The sequence below is a fragment of the Geotrypetes seraphini genome, chromosome 2 (genome assembly GCF_902459505.1).
Source record: "Geotrypetes seraphini chromosome 2, aGeoSer1.1, whole genome shotgun sequence".
Taxonomy (NCBI): Eukaryota; Metazoa; Chordata; class Amphibia; order Gymnophiona; family Dermophiidae; genus Geotrypetes; species Geotrypetes seraphini.
The window spans coordinates 196,899,001-196,925,952 of NC_047085.1; the positions used below are offsets into that span (position 1 = coordinate 196,899,001).

The following is a 26,952-nucleotide window of genomic DNA, read 5'->3' on the forward strand; positions in this document are numbered from 1 at the left end:
AACGCCTTGTCAATGGAGGCGTTAGCGACTAGCGTGGCAGGCGGTTGAACGCGCGGTATTCTGTGCGTCAACCGCCTACCGCACCTTGAGGGCCCCCTTCATTTTCTATAAATATATCCTTAAGTTCATGTTCCCACTAATTTTTAGGCCCCTGAAGAAGATGGTTTAGTCGAAACATGGACCCTGTTGGGTCCTTATTTTTCCATACATTTGTTAATTCCGTTGTGTCACTTTCTATTGTTGCAATAAAATTCTGCATCATGAACATTATTTCCACAGTCCTTTTTTGCTTTTGACCAAGGAGTGACTATGGAAGGCAGCACATAGTGAAAATACTTAAGAAAAATCTCCTATCACTTTTTATTGACTTTATTTCCACATGATAACTTTATTTCCTCCCTTTCATTCCAGCTTTCCCAGTTTAATATTCCTGATTCATTCCTTAAACTTTCTCCTAAGACATTTGATCCTCACTTCCACAGATGGAGAGTACTACTTCTCTTGGCATAATTTTACCCCTCAGAAATCTCCCTCTTCTCGGATATTGATAGTCTTTCATGCCCGTGCTTTTATGTTCAATCAATTTTATTGAAAGGCAAGTAGAAAAATAAAAAAAAATCACCTTGATTCATTTTGAGCTAGCACCGACCACTTGGAGGATATTGTAGTAACAGTTCTCAACTCAATCCTGAGGATATACCAAGCCAGTTGGATTTTCAAGAATATCTGTAATGAATGTGCATTCTATCTTATGTATTTGAATTGTGTTTTATCCTGTAAAATTCTGCAAACACATCAGATATTTGATGGGTGGTCTTGTATGATAAATAAAGCATAGATTACATATATTGGAGGCAGTGCATATAAATCACATTATGCCGACTCTAGTGGCTTTACATTGGCTACCGATTGAACATCGCATTCATTATAAAATATTGTTTCTCATTTTTAAAGCTCTGATTGGTAAGCTGTTGCCAATGCTCGCAGCAACGTTGCATATTCATCAGCCAATTAGAGCCCTTCATTCAGCTAACAATAATATATTTGATGCTCCCTCTTGTAATCTGGAAGAATATAGGAATTAAGTTTTCTATATAAGTGGCCCTTTGTGATGGAAAATGCTGCCAGAACAAATGCTGGTTACTACTGATTTGAAAAATTTTAAGGTTTTATTGAAACATTTTATTTAGAGATGCATATTATAACCAGTGAGGAAGCTCTAGTACAGTTGTACACTTGTAAGGAAGTAATAACCAAATCACGTGTTCAATGTGTATGGAAGAGATTGTGTCTTATATTTGTAGTATTATTATTTACTTTTTTACTATTGTGAGTATTAATTTGTAATCTGCCTAGAAATTTTGTGATAGTGCAGAATATAAACGTAATAAATAAATAAATATGTCTCATACATATTTGTTATGGGAATTTTATAAACTCCAAGTGGCAGGATGTGTCCAAAGACTGGGTTGAAAATTCTCCTGGCACTTTCCTTTTAGCAAGCAGAAAATAAGCTTCTTTAAGATGACTTCATTTATCCATGCATGAATCACTGGCACTGGCATGGGGCTTGCTACTTCTAGCAGGCCGTCAGTTTACTTGTTCATGTGACTGACCCTTGCTTCAGTCTGGCAGGCAAATCACTGGTGTCCTTCTTCTGTATGTTCTGTAAATAGAGCTGCTTGGGAATATGATAATAGCACCTCCAGCTAGTTATGAGCTGCTACATAAAAAAACGCAAGTAAGAGAAGCCAGACTGAAGTTCCACTGGCGTTGACAGTGACAAACTGCAGGCACTTGTTCAGGTATGCGGTATATCCTTGACAATGTATATACTAATCCTAGGGGACATCCCATAATGTCTCTTTTTGACCCCTCTTCTTGCTTCCTTCCCTTCCCTTTCTTCTTGGTCTCAGATGTTCCCTTTCCATAGACCCCCATGAGGGACTCTCGGTGATATGAGCTGCCTTCTCTGTTGCATGCCCATTTTGGACTGGCCCTAATGAACAGAAGTTAGCTAAACATGGATCTCCCATATTGCAAAGCACAGTCTTACTATCTCAGCCACTAGGACCAGCCCAGTCTGTTTTGTCAAACTGCGACAGATCAGTTGTCTATGAACTTGTCTAAGCCTTTTGTGAATGAGGTTATAATACTTACCTCCATAGCATCCCACCCAGTGACTTCCACAGATTAACTGTACACATTGTGAAGAGCTGCTATCTTTTGTTTATTTTCAATCTGCTGCCTGGTTTGCTGCTTTCATTGGTTCTTGAATTATGAGACACAATGGATAATAGCACCCTCTTTATATTCTTCTCATATTTTATGTATCTGTGTCATATCTCTCCTCAGTCCTTTCTGTTTTGAGCTGAGAAGGTTTTCCTCTTGGAAACTTCTCTATAACTGATCAGGCATGTGTGCTTCTTCTTAATGAGTCTTTGTCTTCAGACGGCAACTTAACAAGGAGTTCTGTGGGCATATCCCTTCCTGTTTTCATGCTGTATCATTTGAATTTTGGGGGGATGATTACTGGACTTTGAGTGGGCCAAAAAGTGGCAAATGAGCTTCAACATAGGGAAATGCAAGGTCATGCATGTTGGGAAAAAGAACCCAATGTTCACTTACATGATGGGGGGATCACCGCTAGGGGTGAGCAACCTTGAAAGAGACCTGGGAGTGATGGTAGACACAACATTGAAGGCGTCGGCGCAGTGCGCCACAGCCTCAAGGAAAGCGAACAGAATGTTGGGTATCATTAAGAAAGGTATCATGACCAGGACGAAGGAAGTCATCCTGCCACTGTATCGTGCAATGGTGCGCCCACACCTGGAGTACTGTGTCCAGTACTGGTCGCCGTACCTCAAGAAGGACATGGCGGTACTTGAGAGAGTCCAGAGAAGAGCAACTAAGCTAATAAAGGGTATGGGGGACCTCTCATATACTGACAGACTGAAAAAGCTGGGGCTTTTCTCGCTGGAAAAGCGACGACTTAGAGGAGACATGATAGAAACCTTCAAGATCATGAAGGGCATAGAAAAAGTGCACAGGGACAGATTTTTCAAACTATGGGAAACCACAAGTACAAGGGGGCACTCAGAGAAATTGAGAGGGGAAAGGTTTAGAACAAATGCCAGAAAGTTCTTTTTCACCTAGAGGGTGGTGGATACATGGAACGCGCTACCGGAGGATGTGATAAGCAGAAGCACGCTACAGGGCTTCAAAGAAGGTCTGGACAGGTACCTGGAGGACAAAGGGATTGAGGGGTACAGATAAGAGTAGAGGTAAGGTTATAGGGATAGGATTAGAGGTAATTTGTAAAATTAGTCAGAGACCACTGATGGGCCGCCGCGGGAGCGGACCGCTGGGCGAGATGGACCTCTGGTCTGCCTCAGCGGAGGCAACTTCTTATGTTCTTATGTTCTTATGCTGGAGGCTAGAGCAGAAATTTGGAAGAGATCCCAAAGCCGACCAGCAACTTGGGTCTCCTTCAGCTACAGGGAGGCTTTGGGGGGTGGAGTCCCAGGGTAATTGTCTGGTTGCACCCTACCCCTAACATCCACTATAGAATCAGAGCTCATTCATTCAGATTAGAGAATGACATGGAGACAAATTTTTCCCTGTCCCCACAGGAACTCAATTTCCCCGTCCCGTCCCCACGAGTTTTGTCCCTGTCCCTGCCCCATTCCTGTAAGCTCTGTATTAACTACACATGCCTCGAACACTTATGATTTTAAAGTGTTTGAGGCTTGTGCAGATGGGGCCAGAGGTTGTAGGAATGAGGCAGGGACAGTAAATGAACTCGCCGGGACAGGAAAATGAGTTCCTGTGGGGACGAGGAAAAATTTGTCCCCGTACCTTTCTCTAATTAAGAAAAGCCTGAATAAATTAGGCCCTAGCTAAGCAGTCTGTAATGGCCCTTCACAAGCTAGATATAGTTTACATATTTTTTAATCAGTTACATTCAGGTATTTTCCTGTATGCCCAGGCAATGGAGGGTTAAGTGTCATGCTGAAGATGATCAGGAACTGCAGTGAGATTTGAACCTGACTCCCCTTGGTCTCAGCCCAGGGCTTTAACCATTAGCTTCTTCACTCCATGCTCCCTGAACATTTGAGCACTGTTAGAGCTGTATCTTTTTAATTGATTCCTTTGTTGAAGTTATTGATTCTGTAGCTTCTTTTTGCTATGGTTTTCCTATGAACCATTCCAAGCCCTTCCTGGTCCTCTCTTAGTGTGCCACACCATTCAGCACAGAAAATGTTTTATTTGCTATTTATAGATGTATTTTGAAATAACTTTAATTTGCTTATCTTGAGAAAGCACTGATGCGTTTTAGCTCCATAGCTTAAGCAGCCTGTTAATAATGCAGTACAGCCATAATGTGTCCAGGGAGATAAGGACCGCTTTGCTCTGCGGTGACTCATAATATTTGTGGCTGTGTTTCTTAATTTTAAACCAATAGCTGCTTTTAGTAGAAAATTCATATCTGGATCAAAGGCAGCATTGTGATTCAAATAAAAACACAGCATGGCTTGATTATCTGTTGTCGTGAACAGCTCCACACGAACTGAATGGATAGCCCAGTTTGTGGGAATGCTATTCTTGGTTCAAGACTGGTGCTTGTAATAAACGTAAAAATTCAACTAATGGTACGCATATTTATTGACTGTGTTAGGAAGAAGGAGTGGGACTACTGGTTTAGAGCGATGTGCTCAAAACCAGGGAATCAGTGTTAATACCAGAATGAGCTAACTCAGTGAAGACGCAGGAGGAATATGAAGACCTGCAACGTGACATAAACATGCTCGAGAAATGGGCTGCGACATGGCAAATGAAGTTTAACATGGATAAGTGTAAGGTGATGAATGTCGGTAACAAAAATCTTATACACGAATACAGGATGTCAGGTGCAGTACTCGGAGAGACCTCCCAGGAAAGAGTTCTGGTCGACAAATCAATGAAGCCGTCCGCGGAATGTGTGGTGGCAGCAAAAAGGATGAACAGAATGCTAGGAATGATTAAGAAGGGGATCATGCCGCTATACTGGTTATAAGAGAGGGTTATAATGCCGCTGTACTGGGCCATGGTACACCTTCACCTGGAATACTGCGTCCAGCACTGGTTGCCGTACATGAAGAAGGACACGGTACTACTCAGAAGGGTCCAGAGAAGAGCGACTAAAATGGTTAAGGGGCTGGAGGAGTTGCCGTACAGTGAGAGATTAGAGAATCTGGGCCTCTTCTCCCTTGAAAAGAGGAGACAGAGGGGACATGATCGAAACGTTCAACATACTGAAAGGAATAGACTTAGTAGATAAAGACAGGTTGTTCACCCTCTCCAAGGTAGAGAGAACGAGAGGGAACTCTCTAAAGTTAAAAGGGGATAGATTCTGTACAAACGTAAGGAAGTTCTTCTTCACCCAGAGAGTGGTAGAAAACTGGAACGCTCTTCCGGAGTCTGTTATAGGGGAAAACACCCTCCAGAACGTACGCAGGTAAAGCTAGTCTTAGTTGGGACACTGATATTTGACCAAAGGGCCGCCGCGTGAGCGGACTGCTGGGCACGATGGATCACTGGTCTGACCCAGCAGCGGCAATTCTTATATTCTTATGTTCAGTGCTGGGGGCACTTTGCAAAAAAAATGTGATTGTTTTTTGGGAGATAGAGAAATGTGTCTGTATTATGTGTGGCATGAAAATATTTCCAATGAATTTTTTCTTGTTCAGATGAATAGTTTCAGTAAATGAGAGCAATTTTGTGTTATAAAATGACAAATTGGTTTGTATTTAAATGATCAGATACATGTAAGATAGGTTAGAACTCCAGCGTATATTTACATTGAATCAGATGTTTGTTTATTTATGAGTTGAACTAATCAACACTTAAAAAATAATTTTGCCTATTCAAATCCCAAGCTAAAAGCCCACTTTTTCGAGGCTGCTTTCAACTCCTAACTCCCACTCACCGTAAAATGACCTTTGTCAATCCTGTCATTCTGTCTGCAAGAAACTTCCCAACCTCTATATGACCTGCCTGTCTGTCCATTTAGATTGTAAGCTCTTCAGAACAGGTACCATCTATTAAATAGTAGTAGTAGTAGCTTGTGGTACTCATGTATTAGTTGCATTACATTACTCTTCTGTTTGTATTTTCTTTGTCATGCTGTACAATAAAGAGCTCTGATACAAAGTGCCTTCCAAGTACTGTTCAACTCTAATATCTCTCCAGAGCACTATTTAAAGTGCAATGCTCTTGGCAAAAGCCCTAATCTCCCCTGCGATGATCCAGGCTCCAGATGCAATTTCTCTCTGTTGACGGTTCTCGAGCCTTAAGGCAAGTCACGTTATCTTGATAGCTTCGGGTAATGTTTAGATTGCAAGCTTTTTGGGGATGCCTTGTCCCTGAGTCCTAAAAATTCTATGAGCTGCTGTGCACAATATTTAGAAAGCTGGCGTGTACAAACCTCCCTCATGTATATTCATTAGGGTTATCCTGAAAATGTGGCCTGTTGATGGCCCTCAAGGATTGAACTTGCTCTGGTAGATAGGTGGCTCAGAAGCAGCAGCCTGCATCACATGCTAGGATCACAAACCTGTCCTGGCAGATCCCCAGCCAATCAGGTTTTTAGGATATCCACAGAGCTGGCATGGGGTTGGAGAGGTTGTAACCCTATACTTCTACTAAGACTAATGGGTCCTTTTATTAAAGTGTGCATTTAGCGCACGCTAAATCGGTTAGCGTACTTTAATTAAAGGACCCCTAAGTATCTTAATAAAAAATTTGGCCCGCGACTTAGCCTATGTTTTAGATTTCGGCCCCTTATGTGAGTTTGACAACACTGCTCTATAGTCTTCATCTCTTTCCACTTTATCAGTCCCCTTGTAAATCCCTATCTACGCAGTATGCATAGATTCACCTTTTGTCCTGTGTGTCTGTCTTAATTAGATTGTAAGCTCTTTCGAGCATTGACCATCTCTTGAACGTTAAAGGGTTGATTCTACAAACGGGGGGGTCCCGATTGTAGGCAGCAGTAGGTGTCAATCGGCAAGAGAATCCGTGATCAACTGAGCCAGCAGTACTCCCCGAAACTGCGGCTTCGGAGAGTCCTGCCAGCTCAGCTGATTGGGGGAAATACCTCTGCCACAATCAGCTGAGTCATCTGCAGTAGAGGACCCCCTCAACATCCACCTCTGAAATCAGCAGAAGGGATGCATACTCTCTCCTGCCACTGACCCCCCCCCCCCAAAGCACTGACTCTCTCCCTCCCATTGTGCATTGGCAGGAGGGATGCCTACTTCCTTCTGCCGCCAGCCCTCCCGAACCCCTGACTCCCGCAAGGGAATAGTGGCAGCCAATCGGAATTTTTAGATAAAAGCTCCTTGAGGGGGCCAGTCAGGGCCTTAGGCTCCTCACTGGTGCATCCCAGGATGCACCAGGAAGGAGAAGGCCACCAGTTTGGAAGAGGTGGCCTGCTGGCCGGAGAGAGTAGGTATCCCTCCGGCTGGCCTTACTTCAAAAAGATATGGGGGGGGTTCAAGGTGGGATATTGGGGTTTGAGGAGATGTCAGAGTAGGAATTTGAGGTTTGGGGAGGAGTTGGGGTTTGGGGGAGTCAGCAGCAGGAGGGAGTGGGCATTCCTTCTGCTACTCTTCACTTGGAGGGGTGTTGGGGGTTTGGGAGGTCTGGCGGCAGGAGAGATTGGGCATCCCTCCTGCCGATGCAAGATGGGGGTATGTTGGTACTTTGAGGGGGTGTCAGCGACAGGAGGGAGTGGTTATTCCTCTAGCCAATGCTCGATGTGGAGGGTGTCAGCACTTTAGGTGGGGTCGGCGGCAGGAGGGAGTGAACATCCCTCCTGCTGATTTCGGAGAATTGGTGTTTGGGTCCTTTGCCACAGCCGGCTCAGCTGATCGCAGCAGGGGTGTTCCCCCACCCCAATCAACTCTCCGAAGCTGTGGCTTCGGGGACTCTTGCCAGCTCAGCTGATCAGGGATTCCCTTGATGCGATCATCTGATGTCAAGGGATCCCTCGGCAAAGATAGGTGGTTTAGCGCCGGTGACATGGATGTAAGTTAGAGAATTGGGGGATTAGGCATCTGTTCATTAGGGCAGATGCGATTCTGGTACCCGATTTTCAGCTGCTTCTTAAGTGGCCTCCGAGACCAGTGTCCTATACAGAATCAGCCCCTTAATGTATAGCACTGCGTTTGCCTTGTAGCACTATAGAAATAATAAATAGTAGTAGTAATTCCAAAATACAAAAACAAACAAACCTGGCAGGGTTATCTGCATGAACCTGACAGAAACAGATCATGTTTCATCTAGTGAGTTCAAGACATTTATTATAACCAAGTTCTATTGTAAGAAACATGGACAATACATAACTAATGGATTGTTCCTTTGTGCAGATAGGGTAGGGTTAAGCCCAGTTCTTTTTCTTTTGCACCAAGTATAAAATCTAGGTCATCATGGACTAAAGGCTTTCAGTATAGCAGATGACAATTCAATATTTGTAGCATATTCAAGGTTCTACCCATACGCCTGACACAAAGGTGAATTCTGCCCTCCACCACTGAAAATTCTGAGCATTACATATAAAAACCTCCTTGGTACTGAAAGCCCAAGTGCAGATGTTGACAAAAAGTAAATCAGCTGCTAAATGCTAAAGTAAGAAATTTTGGCTACATCTTGTTTGATTGACTGAATTTAACAGTAGTTAAAAAAAAGGATCTGCTTAGCACCAAACTGCCACCTGTATTCCTACTCCACCTTATCCTGGTTAGGGAAAAGAATTAGTGTTGAAAGGCAAAAGCAAGTCATTATAAAAAGAAACCTGCTGACTTTTGTGTTTCTGGTATCCAAAAAATGCTGAACCAACAGCATCTGAAAAAGCAGATTCATACAATAGTTGCTTGCACAGTTCAAATTAGTGGTTCAAGCTTCCATGTTATCACACAGAGATTATTATATCGGTTTGAAGACTCGTTTTATCTGTCTGTTGGGTTTTTTTTTTTTTAAATGAGCTAATTCTTTATTGTAATTTGTATTAGTTTTGTTTTCCTTTATAATAGCGCTTTGTAATTAACTAGTTTTATTCTTTATTGGAATCTATGTTGTACCCTTTCTATGGAAACTGCAGAATAGACATGCTTTGTATTATTTATTATTCCCATCTTGACACACACTTATGTTTTATAAAGAACTTGTACAAACACTAATCCAAGTTTCCAGGTTTATTCTATGTTTGGTATATCTGGTCGGTTTACAATACTAAAATAGTAAAATATTTAAAAAAAGGTACACTTTTAAAAGAAAAGGGGTCATTTACTAAAAAACAAGTGATTGACAAGACATAGACAGACTTGGTACGAGAGGTACTGGGGTTAAGATTATGAAAAATACATCTAAGTTAAAAAAAAAATTTTAAAGGAAGGTAAGAAGGGGAGGGGGAGTTGCTTCTTAAAAGCGGTTTTCTTTCGTGATTAGTCTTAGGTGGAGTTGTCGGGAGAAAAGGTCCTATCTCATATTTGATAGGCATCCTAGACTAGGAATGTTTTGAGTTTGCTCTTAAATTTATCAAGAGATTCTTCAAATCGAATGTCAGACGGAAGTGCGTTCCAGAGTGTAGGCGCTATGGCGAAGAATATGATATTGCAAGTATAATAGAGCTCCTTAATTGGGGGAATAGTCAGCAAATTTTGGTTAGTGGATCTTAAGGCCTGTGAGTTGGCGTAGGGGATAAGATATTTATCTAAAAAGGCTGGGGAATGGGTGGGTTTAATTCCTCCCTACTCTGGGAGGGTTCTCAGTGTAGGTGAACGTATGCTCATTTACATGCATATTGGATCTACAGTTTTATAAGCGCCAATTTCCTTGCATAAAATGCTGTTTTCAGTGCAGAAATGAATTTTAAAACTACCCCAAAAGAGTAGACTAGTCCTAATCCCATTTCGATTGGCAGGTAAGATTCCTCTATCTTAGCTCAAAGCTGGATGAAGTGAAGTATGGTATCCTACACTAGGGGCTTCTTTTACTAAGATGCGATAACATTTTTTGCGTGCGTAGAATTGCCCCGCGCACTAAACCCACACTACGCAGCTAGAACTTAACGCCAGCTCAGTGCTGGCATTAGCGTCTAGTGTGCGCTAAAACCGCTATCGCAGCTTAGTAAAAGGAGCCCTAGGACTTTACTCAAGAAGTGAATGCAGTAATTCTTCTGCCTCAGGGATCTTCACTGCCTCCCTTTTCAGTGTTTACATGACTTCATTAAGGACCACTTTTATCAAGCTGTATAAGGGTTGTTGTTTTTTTATCGCAGACCGATGCTGTAAAAACTTGTTAAAAGGGGTGGGGATGGGGTGGGGTAAGTGTTTTCTCTTTAGGTCCAGTTGAATTTCTTTTTACATATTGTGGCGCCGCCGGGCCCTTGGATACGCTCGGCTCCGGTCAACGCTCAGAACAGCCTGCGTCCTACGTGCTTCCAGAAAAGCTGGAAGTCCTGCTGGGCACACAATCCAATGAGGAAGCAAAAAGGATTCCAAACAGTCACTTTCAAAATAAAATAAAGTCCCACTTTATTGTGGCAATGCAGCTTGAACAAGGTTCAGTTCATTCTTTCCCAAAACATAAGAAAAATGGAACAAAAATCAAATCGAGTTGAAAAGCAAACAACCAACAACTCACACCTTCCTTGCAGGTGATACAGGTAAGTAGCAAGGTGTAGTCCCAATCGTTCTGCCTTTGGCAAACAGGCAGTAACAAATTGTCACACTTCCTTTATAAATAAAGCCAGTGCTATGCCCAAGCCTAGATTGAAGCCGGCTTGGCCCCAACCAACTTAACAGTAGTTGGTGGGGGAGGGGAGTAGCAGAATCCACTAACTTTACTCTGTAAGTAACAGAATACCACAAATGGCCCCACAATCCCAACCTAGGATATTATGTGGATTCTTCCCCCAAACTACTTCCTCAGGCACACAATCAAAAATTGAAACTTTGCTGGCTTTCAAAACAAAAACATAAACTCAAACAGTCCAGCACACTGAAACCTAACAAAAAGGTTTTCACTTCCAGGCACCTAGTAAGGAGCTCAGCACTGCTCCCTTACTTCTTACAGGTGCACAGCATTCCCCAGCAAGAAGCCTAAACGATTGCTAGCATGAGCATACAAACAGAACACAACCATCAATTAAACTTAACTTTCCTCCATAGGGCAAGCTTCTGTAATGTTGGCAGTTTCAAGGCAGTCCATGAGCTCTGGTTCTGCTAGCTGGTTAGCTTCAGGGTCAGGGGCTGGATCCACCATCTCAATGTCCTGGCAAAGTTGAGGTTCAGGAGAGCTATCCTGCCAACCTCCTTCCTGGGCTGACCCAGGGCAGACTAACTGCTTCCTCCTCAGTGCAGCCTCAAGAGCATTGAGGCGGCCACGCCCTGTTCTAAGAGGGGGAGGGGCAGCCTGCAGCTTCTGCCTATGTTTCCCAGTGATCCTCATTAAACTCTGCAGCTGGGAGTTAGCTAAGTGAGTAGACTGATTCTGAGGCTGTTCCTGGCTGTCCTCACCTCCCCAGGGTTCTGTGAGCTGGGCTTTGGGAATTCAGAATTTTCCCTACCACTGGTGTCTAGCCTGTCACAATGGTCAGCCCTCTTTAAAGTCAGCCTAGGGTTAGGCAAAGCCTTTTCTGCCACAAGCCGAGCCTTAGGGCTAGGGTTGTGACAATATGCAGATGATATTTTGATACTACAAGAAGTTAGTCCAGATTTAAATAATTTTACTCTAATTTGTTCTTGCATTACCAAATTGTTACAGTGGTCAACTTTGACCATGATGAAGTTAAACCCTGTAAAGACTAAATTGTTGCGGTTTGGGCCTGATTGCCCGAAACTTCCTAATAATATTTTTTTAGACTCTGGAGAAGCCTTGTATACTGAAAAATCAAATATTAGGTATTACACTAGATTATCTTTTTGGCAACAGATAATCTAATTAGAAAACATTTTCTAGGTTTTTTGTTACCTGAAGTTGGTACTAGCCCTGTTTTAACATCATTTTGCCACAATTGCTAGTCGACTATATTAGCTCAGTTAGACTATTGTAATTTAGTTTATTGTAGTATTAGTAAAGGTAATTTATAACGTCTACAACTGATACAGAATATTGCCATTTCTTTCGGCTGCTGTGCTACTTTTTTAAGCTCACATAACTAAGTACCCATTTCTATCTCCTGTGGACTATAATAGGGAATAATATTTTTTATTTTTCTGAGGAATTGAACAGTGCTATTCTCCATTCCCCCTCAGTTCATTCCCTGACCATAGCCCCTCTCAATACCAGAGCTGCTAAGAGAAAGTAAGTTTTAAAAGGGAGATTTCCAGTTCATGGAATTATATGCCCGTCTCCATACTTCTAATGAAATACCTTATTTATCCATGTGAAGAAAAGAGCAGATACCCAAAACTGACCCAGCTCAACCAGCAGTAAACCATCAGGGCCTTCAGTGAATCCCCAGCCCAGCTGTGCTTTTTTAATTTTTTATTGTGTGTTTACTTTTTTGCTTGGTGCAGTTTGATTGCTTGAACAGACTGATCTTTACACACTAAGGAGTAGTTGTATGACCGAGTATACAAATAACTAGTACAGACATAAGGATACCAGCAAATTTTTTAAATAAATGTATGTGGATTCATAAGAACATAAGAACATAAGCAATGCCTCTGCTGGGTCAGACCTGAGGTCCATCATGCCCAGCAGTCCGCTCACGCGGCGGCCCAACAGGTCCAGGACCTGTGCAGAAATCCTCTATTTATACCCCTCTATCCTCTTTTCCAGCAGGAAACCGTCCAATCCTTTCTTAAATCCCAGTACCGTACTCTGCCCTATTACATTCTCTGGAAGCGCATTCCAGGTGTCCACCACACGTTGGGTAAAGAATAACTTCCTAGCATTTGTTTTGAATCTGTCCCCTTTCAACTTTTCCAGATGCCCTCTTGTTCTTTTATTTTTTGAAAGTGTGAAGAATCTGTCCCTCTCTACTCTCTCTATGCCCTTCATGATCTTATAAGTCTCTATCATATCCCCTCTAAGTCTTCTCTTCTTCACTCAGCCCCTTGAAGGTCCTGATGGCACTAGTCTGGATATGATTGGATGAATAGGCAGAAGGTACAGTACCTTCAATCTGCTACCTGCTCAACAAATCATATTGCATTAACCAAAGGAACATGCCCCCAGAGCCTTTGGAGGAAGCATAGAATCCCCAGCTCACAGCCAGAGCCAGCTCAACTCTAGGGATCACAGCACCCCAACCCCCAGCCAGTTACCTCCTCTGATGCAAGAGGCAGTGGGACATGGAGTGGGCAGGACCCAGCCACCCAATGGTAACAGCACTGAGTTGGAAGCCTTTTTTCTTCTTCTCTCCTGCCTGCCCATCGCAGTTGCTGTCGGGGACAAAGACAGAGGACCTCAGAGAAGGGAAGGGGAAAGGAAGAGTTACAGAGAAAGATGGAAGGGGATATCGGGGGACATGCTGATATGGAGGTACATGGGAGACAAGGTGGGGGGTGTGCTGGACAGGAAAGAAGGTGGAGGAAGGTCACATCAGGGAGAGATATGGAGAGACACTAAAAAGGAGGGCAGATGAAAGGGGAGACTAGGGACAGATGCTGGAGAGGAGGCCAGGTGGAAGGGGAGAACAAGGGAAATGCTGGACAAGATGGATGGGGACATTGAGGGGGCTGAACATGGAGGAAGATGGAAAATTTAGGAAGGAAGATGGATGGGAGATCAAGCAGAGAACTGAAGCAGAGGGCATTTGATAGGGGAGATCAGGGAGAAATGCTAGGATTAGGAAGGAGGCTAGGTAGAAGGGGAAATGTTGGAGAGGAGGCTAGTTAGAAGGAAAAAGGTAGAAGGGAGAGATGGGAGATGGGAGAAAATACTGGACATGGAGGAAGGTGGAAGTGGAAGAAGATGGGAAATTGGAGGGGGGCATGTGTACAGGAACAAAGGTAGAAGGGGAGTATTAGGGAAGATGTTGGACAAGAAAGGAGACATGAGACAGGAGAGATCAGGGGGAATGCTGGATATGGTAGAAAGGAGATGGGAGGATGTTCTGAACGTGTCCTCTTTTTTTCATTAAAAAATCTGGTAACCCTAACCTAACATGTAGCTGTGAGACTTACGGCTCCTTTTACAAAGGTGCGTTAGGGCCTCAACGCGCGGAATAGCGCGCGCTAAATTGCTGTGCGCGCTAGCCGCTACCGCCTCCTCTTGAACAGGCGGTAGTTTTTGGGTAGCGCGCACTATAGGCATGCTAATCTGGTGCCCTTAGCTTTGAGTGCTGCCGATACTGCATTTGCTTGAACTCTTCTGATACTACCAGATGACAGAAGGGGTGTCACAGGGTCTGAGATGGCTTCTTCCAGTCTGCCTGCCTTTTCTTTCCCTTTGTAATTGTATGTCAGAATGTGCAATTAGCTGCAGAGAAATGAAAACAGCATTTAATCTTATTACATTGATGTAATGTAATGTAATGTAATTTAATTCTTATATACCGCTACGTCCGTTAGGTTCTAAGCGGTTTACAGAAAATATACATTAAGATTAGAAATAAGAAAGGTACTTGATCTGTCATTGTCGGCACTGTGCCGGTGCTGAAATACTGATGAAGTTTCCTGAGAGAGCAACTCCACATGAAATGTGAGAAGGTGCCTGCAGTACTATTTCTGTTGGCAGACCTACGTGCTCGCTGCAAAGTACCAGTCTCTTGCTGCTTGCTTGTTTTTATTTTTATTTTTTTACTGCTGTTTGAATGAGAAGCTTCCCAAAAAGGAACAGGATATAATTCAGTTTTATTATTTTTTGATCTTCACAACTAGGGCCACCTTGATCAGTATTATATTTCAAGCAAATCCCATAATAGCGATGATTTTATCAGGTCATTTTTGCTTGCTATTTAGTCACCACATACATTTATAAATAGCCTCTTTTAAATACTGGTTGGAGTCAACTTACGTGCTTTGATGTGATGGCACATATATTACTGGTGTGTATGTAGAGGACATAGTTTGAGCAGAGCAGCCATGCATTAATCTACATACATACAGTACTTAAAACTTACAGGCAAAGACATGTGCTCCATGGCTGGTGTGAATTAGAGAATGACACGGTGACAAAATTCATCACTGTTCCCGTCCCCGCGGATAACCGCGGGAAACCATCTTCATGTCACTCTTTAAGGAGAGAGGGAAGAATCAGAGTATGAATGGCCACAACCACTGACCCACAAGCTTTGCTTAGAAGAATGCCTATGTAGAAGGACTGAGATTGAAATAGACACTAGAAAATGACATGGGATTATTTCCCGCGGTTATCCGCGGGGACGGGGACGGTGATGAATTTTGTCACCGTGTCATTCTCTAGTGTGAATATCCATACCTACAGTGTAGGTACGATTTCTGACACTAACACAGGTGTATTTTATAGACAAGTAGGCAGCTATTTATAAAATTGGCTTAAAATAGTCTAATCTATTATTTATGGATCACACCATGGGCTCCTTTTACTAAGGTGCATTAGGGCTTTAACGCATGGAATAGCGCGTGCTAAATTGCCGTGCGCGCTAGACCTTAATGCCAGCATTGAGCTGGCGTTATTCTAGAAGCGTACCGCGCGGTTTAGCGCACGGTAATTTCGTGCATGCGCTAAAAACGCCAGTGCACCTTAGTAAAAGGAGCCCTATGGGGCTCATAATCGAAAGAGAAAAACGTCCAAAAACCGGCCTAAGTCGGCACTTGTATGAACATTGTCCAAATACGTCCAAGTGCCGATACTAAAACTGGGTTTTGGATGTATTTAAAAACGGCCTAGGCCTTCATAGTGCTGCTGATCGAAACGGGGTGTTTCGGGAGGAGTGTCGAGGGCGGGAGTTGGGCGGGATGTGGGCCGGCTTAGACTTAGTCGTACAGCATATATAACCGAAAGTTATACAACCCAGGATCGACAGAACTTGGACGTTGTGACTTAGATCATGTAAAACATGGTCTAAGTCACAAAAACCCACCTAAAGTCACCAGATAAGCACTGCGCTACCCCAGTGATCACCGACCCCTCCCACCTCATAAAAATATTAATCACACCTTAAAATTCAGCTTCCAGACCATCATCGCCTGGCATAGGAAAGCCTAGTCTTCCAGCACAGAGGCTGCTTAAGTCGTCTTGAGGGTGGGTTAGGGACTCATGGAGAGGAGGACACATGCCCATAAGCACCTGTAATCACTGCATTGATACTTAAATATGTGCACTCCCCTATACACCCCCAAACCCTTTTTTACTGGCATATAAATGGCTCCTGCAGCCACAAGGGCTATTAGGGTGGTAGATAAGTGGGTCTAGGGGATTCTGGAGGTGGTTTGGGGGGCTCACCATGACCTATAAGGGAGTTGTAGTGAGGAGAAGACATGGCACCCTTTTTGTGAAGTTCACAGCAGTGCCCTGTAAGGTACCCCACTATTTAGGTGCCATGTCTGGGTGTTCAGTCCATCACTTTGCAGACCCCTCCCACGTCCATCAGGGCTTGTTCTAGGCATTTTTGACTTGGACGAAAAGTTGGACGGAAATGTGGTATAAAGATGGACGATTTACCGGCTTGGACGATCAGATCGGCAGGACGTATAGTTAGATGATTTTCGAAACAAAAAAAATTTTGGACGCATTTTTCAAAAATGTGTCTTAGGCTGTTTTTTTACTTTGGACGACTTGTGACTTAGACAAAAACAGACTTAGACGTCTCTTTCAATTATGCCCCTCCACGCCTATATAGGTTCAAGGCGATTTACAATGCAAAGAGCCCATGCAGAACTTACGGAACTATTTTAAAATGCAGAATATAAAGAAATAAAACAAAGACCAAAGGAAATAAAGTGATACCTTTTTTATTGGACTAACTCAATGCATTTTATGATGAGCTTTCAAAGGTAATCTTTGGATCAGAAATAAGCAAATGTTGACTGATATTTGTCAACATTTGCTTATTTCTGATCTGAGGAAGAAGGGTTACCTTCGAAAGCTCATCATAAAATGCACCGAGTTAGTCCAATAAAAAAGGTATCACCTTATTTCTTTTGGGTTTTATTTTATTTCTTTAAATTACCTTGGAAAGTGGACTAACATGGCCAGCACACCATTTCACTCAAAATATAGAATAAAAGTTATACAATACAAAAAAATATTCAATATATAGTACAGTTGTACAGTGTAGTCCATTAAGCAATACAAGTAAGCAGGGGCATTGCAGTAGTTGGCTGAAGTCTGTTAGACATTAGAGAAGTGCGCAGTGAATTTAAGATTGTCAACATTTTAACGTTGCTGTGAATGACTGAGGTGTGTAGTGCCATGATCATGGAGTTGAAGGACTGATAGAATGCTTGGATCAGGCACTTGAAGTTGGGTTGAGAACTCTGAATTAGGGTTGGTAGGGGGTTTTGTGTATAGTTTAGAGGTTTAAGAGGATTGTTGTTGCTTAGGCAGGGGTTTTGTGTGGAGTTTTGGGGTTTAAGAGGATTGCTGTTTGCGTGGTCGATCCTGGCGGTTTGCATAATATAAATTTTTTCAGTTTTCTTCTGAATTTTACAGGATTACAGTATTTTCTTATGTCTTTTTGTAGACTATTGCAGGTTTTGATAGCAGCGTAGGTGAAACGTGAGTTAAATATACATTGAATCTGATTCCTTTAAGTGAGGGGAGAATCATCCGGGAAGTGTTGGATATTCTGGTTGATAAGAAGTGCAGTTTTAAGAACATATGAATTAATGCCTCAGATGAGTTGGTGTGACATATTTGGAATAGAATAGATGCCAGAAAACAGGCTTACTTTATAAAATTACTCTCCTACAGTCTAGGCAGCATCCATTGCTATTCTTTTTTTTTGTTGTAAATTTTTATTATAAATCTGGTTGTATTTTGATTATCTTCAAAGTGGGATTCAACACATTTGTTAAAGTGATGAAGCTATGACATCATAGCCAGAGTATTGTGACATAGTTATCGTTCTTCTTATCTGCCCAATCTTTCATTTCAAACTGTTTTGTTGAGGGCGTTTTTAGAACCGTCACGTTGCAGCAAACCACCATTCAGTCGTCTGTAAATTGCAACTGCACAAGCGCGGACTTCAAGCATTCTTCTTCCACTAGCTTCTGAGGCGTCCCACATTTAAGAAGCGTAGGCACTCCAGTCAGATTCAGATTTTGTTTGAATTCATTGCTGGGGTTTTTCCAGTATTCTCTTTCTCCAACATTGCTGTTCTGATCATCTCAAAAGAGTACAATTCAAGAGAATAGATATATGCTTGGTTGATCACATTCTCAGCGCAGTCTAGGTAGGAGATACACATAACCAGGCAGATTTTCTGTATAATCTATGCAAATCTGTGTCATGCATGTTAATGCGGAGATCCTGAAGACAGGGTGGATTTGATTTAAATCATGATTTTCTACAGAAAGACTCTTTTTTGCTGGTATAATCTTAACATTTACAACCAGATGAAGGTTTCAGTTTTTGAAAAATACATTTTCGGATTAGTTTTACAGTTATATCCAGAAAGTACCTGATTTGACTATACTATTAGAAAACGAAGGAAATTAAAGAACTAAGGCCGGCACCACATTACTGTATATAAAACAGAATGCAGATATCTATACTGTTTTATTTGAATTTAAGGACTCCTTTTACTAAGCTGTGCTAGACCCTAACGCCACCATAGAGCTGGTGTTTGTTTAAGCTGCGTAGCGCGGGGTTAGCCCGCGATAATTTTCTGCATGCGCTAAAAACGCTAGCGCAGCTTAGTAAAAGAGGGGGTTAATGTGTACGAGTGGGGTTTAAACTGTAAATGTATTAATTAATTAATTTAGCAGATAAATTTCAAGATCACAATATTTTTGAAATAAATATATTTTTAACACCGTGCAAAACTGCAAAGTTAACCTTATGCCTAATGTCATAAGGAAGTACATTTTTTAAAGTAGATATTATCAGGTATATAATAAAAAACACAGACATCCAAAAAGCATCCTAAATTGTCACTTGGATATTCTAATCACAAGGATGTCGAAGTGCCAAAAGTCGAAACTGTCTTTCTGTATGTCTAGCGAGGTGTTCCAACCTCTGTGCGTCCAGAGCATGAGATGGGTATGGTGGAGGCATGTTATGGGTGGGCTTTGGGCAGTCTCAAGGTCAGATTAGTCATGGACGTCTTGCAGTGCTAATCAAATATTTTGCAAGACATCCTGGATGGAACTTGTATGTTTGGAACTAGACCTGTGTTAGAAGGGTCTAAATGCCACAAAGGTGCCCAAACTGACAAGATGTTGTTGCACGCATCGAGGTAAGACACCCACATACTCCCCCCAGTGCTCATTGATTCCCTTCCACTACACAAAAATGAGAACAAAAAGGTACATGCCTTTCTCTAAAACAGCATCGTCTGGTATGAGGAAACCTATAGCTGCACACAGGTGTCTTAAGTAGCCTGGTGGATGGGCTAGTAAACCATAGAGAGGAGGACCCAGGCCCATAAGCTGCTCTAACCACCACATTTATGGTGGAATGTGTGAGCACAGCCAAACCCTACTATACTGCCATATAGGTGCCACCTGCAGCCATAAGTGCTATTGGGGTGGTACACATGAGGGTATTTTAGCTTTGGGGGGCTCACTATAAATTATAAGGGGGTTATGGTATGAAATACAGCTGGCACCCTTTATATGAAGTTCACAGCAGTGCCCTCTAAGTAGAGAATGACATGGGGAAAACATTTATCACCATTCCCGCCCCGTCCCCATGAGCTCGTCCCCATCCCTGTCCCGTTCCTGCGAGCTCAGTCCCTGTCCCTGCCATGTCCCTGCAAGCTCGGTTCCCATCCCCACCCCACAAGCTCGGTCCCTGCCCCCCACCCTGCAAACTCAGATCCCATCCGCACAAGCTGCGAATAGTTATGATTTTATACCGAACTTATTTTATTAAAGTATAAAAAGAGATAATATTCTGTACAATTGTCATTTTATAAACACAAATAGGATCAACAAAACCCCTGTCTCCCCTCCCTTTCATAAATATCCCCTCCACATTGTGAAAACTGAACAAACCAAATACAGAATGCTACATAGAAAAATCAAGCTAACAGAATACTTCAGTCACACATGGCAAGAACAGTGTTAGGGGAGAACAACTAGGGCAACTGTCCCCTGGTCAGAGAGAGAGCCCTAAGCCAGCTGGAAGCTAAAGAAGCACAGCCTGGGCTTTGGGCTTTGCGGTTCCCAGTTATGTCTAATACCAGCTCTAGCAGGATACATATTTCAAATCTGAAATATTCTAATCACAAAATATAAAATAAATTAATTTTTTTCTACCTTTTGTTGTCTGTTAATTTTATTCTTCAAATCACATTGGTCTCAGGCTTTGGTTTTGGGTCCCTTCTGTCTTCATTGTGGCATGGCTGGCTCCTGAAGGTAAAATAGGTGCAAGAGGAGCTAGGGAGGAGATGCTGAGTCTGTAACAGGCGCAATTTTTTTACTACAGGAGCAAGATTTTTCACCACTTCCACGGGGCGGTAAAAGATCTTGTCCTGTTCCTGCAGTAAACCAGTTGCAAATTTCTCCATTCCTGTGGATTTACTGCGTTGACCACGGTTTACTGCGGTAAACGGTCCCCCTGTCATTCTCTGCCTCTAAGGTGTCCCATTGCTCTGTCAAGATGTCTGTGTGGCCAGTCCATTACTCTGCTGGCCCCACCCATGTCCAAATGGTCAGGATTAGGACATTTCCAACCTGGATGTGAAAATGGGGTATAAAGTTAGATGTCCCAAAGGCCAAGATGTCTTTAAGTAGATGATTTAATAAATAAATAAATAAAATGGCCATTTTTGTTCCTACAACTTTGGACGTTCAGCTGGAAACATCCAATTTGGACTTAGATGTTTTTTTTCGAAAATGCCCCTCAAAGCATTTAGCACCTGCTGAGCTTTAGTAAAAGAGCCCCTTAGAAATTAAATATACCAATTGGTCTGCCTCAGTTAAAGAGAGCTGATTCCAACAGTCTCCCCTATCTATCTTGTCCAACTTAATTAGAAATTCAATTTAAAAAGTCACCATTTCCACCACATATGGCCCAATTTCATCCCCTCTTCAAAGGCTTCTGAAATAAAGGTGTCATAATCTTAAGTAAATTTCATGGATTCATTACTCTATTCTTTCATGTTATGTGTATTGTGTAACTTCTTAGTAGAGAGAACATCATTTTTACAGCATCGAATATGTCTTTCCATTGAAGTTTATCACTGTTTGATCTGGAATGCAGCCACTTCCTTTCTAGTTTCCTACAATCCTTTCCTTAGCTTTTAACTCTGCTGTATGCCAAGGAGAGGAGCTAGATTTTTCTTTATTATATTTCAAAGGGGCTAACTGATCATACAAGTACTATTGGCACAGTTTGGTAATCAAGTTGTTAATCATAATTTCCAAATCTCATTTATCACATGTCTTAACAAAGCAACATTAGATTTAAATGCAGTTATATCTGTGTCCTCCTCCATACACCCTTCCTCTTCACACAATTTATACAGTAGAATCTCCCATTAATAGGAGTAAAAAAAAAATCTATTTTATAATGATTGGCCTAAATCAGAGATCAAACTATCAAATCCTTCAGTCTACCTGACTGAAGCAAAGCTGATGAAACAGAAACAGCATCCAGTCATGTCCAGCTGTAGTAGGAGACCATTGTAGATCCTTTTTTTTTAAATCTTTGTTGATTTTCAAACTTTGACAATGCAATACAATTAATTGAACATAAAATACTGCATAAAATGCACTATTAACTACACAAGTAATGCATAAAACAATAAATTCAATAAAGTCAGCAGATCTTTAAAATAATTTGTCAAAGGATTACCAAAATACTCCAGAAGCAGTGAAATCTCCCAATATGATATTATTATGAGATTGTAAACAAGTGGAATGCAATTAATTCAGCCAGTTGATCAAAGAAGCCAAAGAGGTGTGAATCATAAATCTGAAGGACAAACAGAGGCTTTTCACTGTCAACAGAATCCTGAAATGGCAGTGTTTGCTTATAATATTAAGTTAATGGCTTGGGTTTTTGTGGGGTTTTTTTAATGTTCTCCACTTTTTTCTTAGGGCTGTATCTAGTTGTACACTTGCTCTTAAGTGGATGGATTTTGCTGGTTAGTGGTGGATATGGTATTAATCAGCCAAATCTGAAATCCTTGCCCTGGATATACCCTCAATCTGACTCCTTTTGTTTGGTTAATTCTGTGCATACGATACTGTGTGGAAAACTCTTAGCAGGAGAGCGTAGGTAGAGGGAAAGATTTGTAACCAATTAAATCTATGCTGCTTATTGCTATTTTTTAAACATTTTTTAATTAAATTTTCAATAGATACACAAAAAGCAAACTTAACAAATAAGAAATAATAATAATGTAAATAAGAAATAATAATAATAATAATGTATTCCTAGTAGTTACAAAGCTCAAATTGTGATGTAAATTAATACCAAAGTAAAATAAATAACAAATTCTATTGAATATGAAGCAAATTCATAAATGTTATACAAGAGTAGCCTTGACAAATAGACTGATCAAGATTGGGAACAATATAAGATACTCCAACCTTTGAGAAATAAAGATAAGTGATTATGCTTTAACGTAATAATTTCTTCATATTTTCTATAAGCACATAGTAATGTAATCCCCCATTCATGGTAAAGCAATCATAAAATCAAATAATCTAGAATAGGTGGGCTTTAAATCAAGATTGGGGTCAGATTATTGAAATATAAGTGTTCTATAAGTTAAAGGAGCAGTTATAATAAACAGGTTAGAAATGGTATCCTGTATTTGAAACCAATATTGTGATGTTGTTACAGAAAAAGATTATATGTGATAATGATCCAGGTGAAGTATTGCAGGACCAACAAAGATCAGGTGGTGTTTATATGTGAGTCTTGCAAGTTTTGATGGAGTCCAATAGGCTTTATGTAAAATAAAGTATGAAGATTGTAAAATAGCTGCAGATTGAGGCCCTCTTTTACTAAGATGTGCTAATCGAATTAGCGTGCACTAAACGGTGTCAGGTCAAAAGCGCGCCGGGACAAAGGCGCGCCCAGACAATTGAGCGCAGTGCGGGGGTGCGCGCCGCACAAAATTACTGTTTTTAGGGCTCCGACGGGGGGGGCGTGGGGGGAACCCCTCCACTTTACTTAATAGAGATCGCGCCGCGTTGTGGGGGCATTGTGGGGGGTTTGGGGGGTTGCAACCCCCCACATTTTACTGAAAACTTTACTTTTTCCCTGTTTTTAGGGAAAAAGTTAAGTTTACAGTAAAATGTGGATGGTTACAACCCCCCAAACCCCCCATAATGCCGGCGCGATCTCAATTAAGTAAACTGGGGGGGGGGGCTCCCCAACAAAACCCCCCGTCGGATCCCCTAAAAACTGTAATTTTCTTCGGCGCACGCCTCCGTCTTGCGCACAGTTGTCGGCGCGCGCCTTTGTCTTTCGCGGGGTTGTCTATGAACCGCACTAAACGCTATTGCGTGCATGTTAGTATATGGACACATTAGCGTTTAGCGCGCACTAATTCAATTAGCGCACGCTAATCGGTTAGCAGACCTTAGTAAAAGAGGGGTTTAGTCCAAAAATTTTTCCATTCTGAGGTGATGAATTGTAAATCCAGTTGTATGTTCCAATTCTGGTTAATTATAGCTTGCTTCTTAGAAGACTGGAGAATTCTATATACAATGGATGCTGATTTTGTTGATTGCAGAAGAGAAGAGCAAATAGAGGTAATATGAGGATAGTTAGAAACATCTATCGTATTAATTGGAAAGTTACCTTTACAATGAATTAACATATGCCAAGTTGACACTTGCAAAGTGTTTAAACCATATTTATCAGTAAGAACTGGAAATGAGAGTCAATTGCTATCATGAAGTTCAGATAGTGATCAAATATTTGCTTTGCACCATTCATTTTTAGATTTCCGTGAAACTTTACAACTAAATATAGAATTATACCACAAGGAAATATCAGTTATTTCTGACCATTTCTGATGTAAAAGATTCATTTCAGTATGAGACAAATGTTTTTTTTTCTGTTACATAGATCTTTTTGGACCCCTGTTAGGTTGCACAAGTTAGATAGTTCCAAGTCTAATAGATGCTGGCACTGTCATTTAGACATTGGGACACTGTATCATCTGTTGTTATATTGTCCTTTGATACTTAACTTTTGGAGGTCAATATGGGGTAGAATTAATAACATTTTGGAATCATCAATTCCATCAACATATGAGGCGGTCATTTGCGGTACAATATTACATGTTAAGCCCCTTATAGATCAATATAAAGGTCGTCTTTTCCTTATAATGACTAGGATAGCCATCCAGATGATCACCCGAAACTGGAAGAACTATGATCGATTACATTTTTTGTTCTGGTGGGCAAGTCTTTGCTCCAGTTATAGATTTGAAAAAATGAACGCTGATAATTTGGGACATGATAATATATTAAATTGATATGGGGCTCATTGACATCTTATGTCACCTCTTTATAATTGATTATTGATGTAAGTTAGTTTTTATTTATTTAAGTACATATCCAGGGAAGGGTGGGGTGGGAATTATTTCTGTCTTAGTTTTGTTTTAGGGTACTTACATTTGGGGCTGGGTGAATGGATGGGAAGATATTATCAATTAGAACAGGATATGGCTTTTTGCGGTAATCTATGTTTTTGTGTTTTATTGAATAATCATTGGGAGAATGGGTGGGTGGGTGGGGGAAAATGGTTGATTAAGAACATGTGTAAGTTGAATGTGCTTTTATTGTATTATTATATGTTACATTTGTTGTATTGCACTATTTAAGTTTTGAAAATCAATAAAGAATTAAAAAAAAAAAAAAAAAAAGATACATTGCAGTATTAATAGTACGGGACATTGTTTTCAAAATACAACAGTGGTTCTTAAATTTGAACCTGGCCATAGAGGGGAGAAGATGCAGAGGAATATTATATATCAGACTGCTTTCAAAGTGGATCCGTCTGGGGAGCAGATATTAAGGTCAGGCAAGTACCAATATTTTGCTTGAGAAATTTGAAAAGCTAGATGTTAGAACTTGAAATCTGATAAATTGATACCAACTGATGAGCGAGGTAATTTAAGGGCTCCTTTTACGAAGGTGAATTAGGGCCTTAACGCGCGGAATTGTGCGCACTAAAATACCACGTGCGCTAGCCACTACCGCCTTCTCTTGAGCAGGCGGTGGTTTTTTGGGGTCGTGTGCACTATAGCACATGCTAAAAACGCTAGCACACCTTCGTAAAAGAAGCCCTAAGTTTTTGCATCGCAATATGTAGAGTACAGTAATGCCAAATAAATTTAGATATCGGAGCTTCGATTTTCTTATATTTATTTATTTAAAACATTTCTATTCCATCTATCAACTAGGCGGATTACAAGTTGAACATACATAAATGACATATAACAAAAAAAATACATATTCAAATAAAAATAATACTAAAATACAAACCCAATAACAGTCAATGAAAAAGTCCTAGGAGATGAATACATCAAAGCAGTGGTTCCTATCAATAGAAGGCTTTAACGAATAAGTAAGTTTTCAGTAGTTTTTTGAATGATCCAAAATTGGAACATAATCTTAATGGTCCATTCAGTGCATTCCACAATTTTGGGCCAGCTAAAGAGATAGCCGACATCCAAGTTTTTTTTATCATCAAGGGATATATAACAAAATGCAACTTCAATTATTTTAGTGATATTTTGTGTAGGCCAAGCCGTGTATTGAGATCTGAGAATTCCGTGTTGTTAGAAGGAAGAAGGGGAAAGATACATTATGTGAATACATCAAAATCCTCCTTTAAAGTAGCTGGTCCTGCTATGTGGAATGGGTTACTAGGGATTTTACGTTTTTGTGATAATATGATGGGATTCAGAAAGTTGTTTAAAACTCATTTTTTTTGTTTAGGCATTTAATTGAATATCAGTATTTTTTGTATTTGAGATTATTTAATTTGATTTACCTGATGAATGTGTTTATTTATTTTCATTGTTTGTGTGTGTTTTAATGATTTTGAATGTTTTATTGTAAACCGCCTAGGTCTCAGGCGGTTAGTAAATGTTTTAAATAAATAAATAAAATACATAAATAATGGTTAGGCTAGTAGACTGTGAACTAAGGAAGTCAAGGTTCAAATCTCACTGCTGCTCCTTGTGATCTTGGCAAATCGCTTAATCCTCCATTGCTTCAGGTTAGTGCTGCCCGATTATTGAAAAAAAATTTCGATTCAATTCAATTCAGCCTATTGAATTGGTTTTTCAATTTGATTCGATTTTCCTGCTCAATTGGGTGTTTTTTTTCCAAACATCCTGGTGGGTTTATTTTATAGCTTTTTCACCCCCCTTTGGCTTCTCCTAACCACACTGGCGCGGTGGTGTAAACAAAATAAACAAACAAAAAATACTTTTCCTCTCTCTGTTAAATCCTAGCTCATGCTTGCGGTTTAACACCAGCTCTGGCAGGATACACGTTTCAAATCTGACATATTGTAATCACAAAACAGAAAATAAAATTAGTTTTTCTACCTTTTGTTGTCTGATCATTATTCAAATTTTGCTGGTCCCAGGCTCTGTTTGTCTTCTGATAACTTGCTTGCCAGGGTCTCCTTCTTTCTTTTTTCTCCGTGCTAACCATCCATCTGTTCTCCCCTTCCGTTTCCCTTCCTTCCCCAGGAGGTCTGGCATCTTTTCTTTTTTTCGTCTTCCTCCACAGATCCACCTTTTCTTAACTACCCTTTCATCCATCATCTCTCCCTCCTTCCCCACCACCCCAGGGTCCACCATCTCTCCCTTTTATCCAGTATTTCTAT

At 41.1% G+C, this 26,952-nt stretch overlaps 1 protein-coding gene across 2 annotated transcripts in view; it reads left to right on the forward strand.

Annotated features, from left to right (window-relative positions):
• Positions 1–26,952, forward strand: part of GFOD1 (glucose-fructose oxidoreductase domain containing 1) — a 159,498-nt gene that overhangs the window by 41,702 nt on the left and 90,844 nt on the right. The window contains exon 1 of one of the 2 annotated variants that reach the window (XM_033934634.1): positions 1,648–1,805. The exons of the other annotated variant lie outside the window; for it this stretch is intronic. The gene's annotated coding sequence lies outside the window, so the exon portion shown is untranslated. Of the gene's footprint in view, positions 1–1,647; positions 1,806–26,952 lie in introns of those variants that run through there. 2 annotated transcript variants of the gene reach the window in all.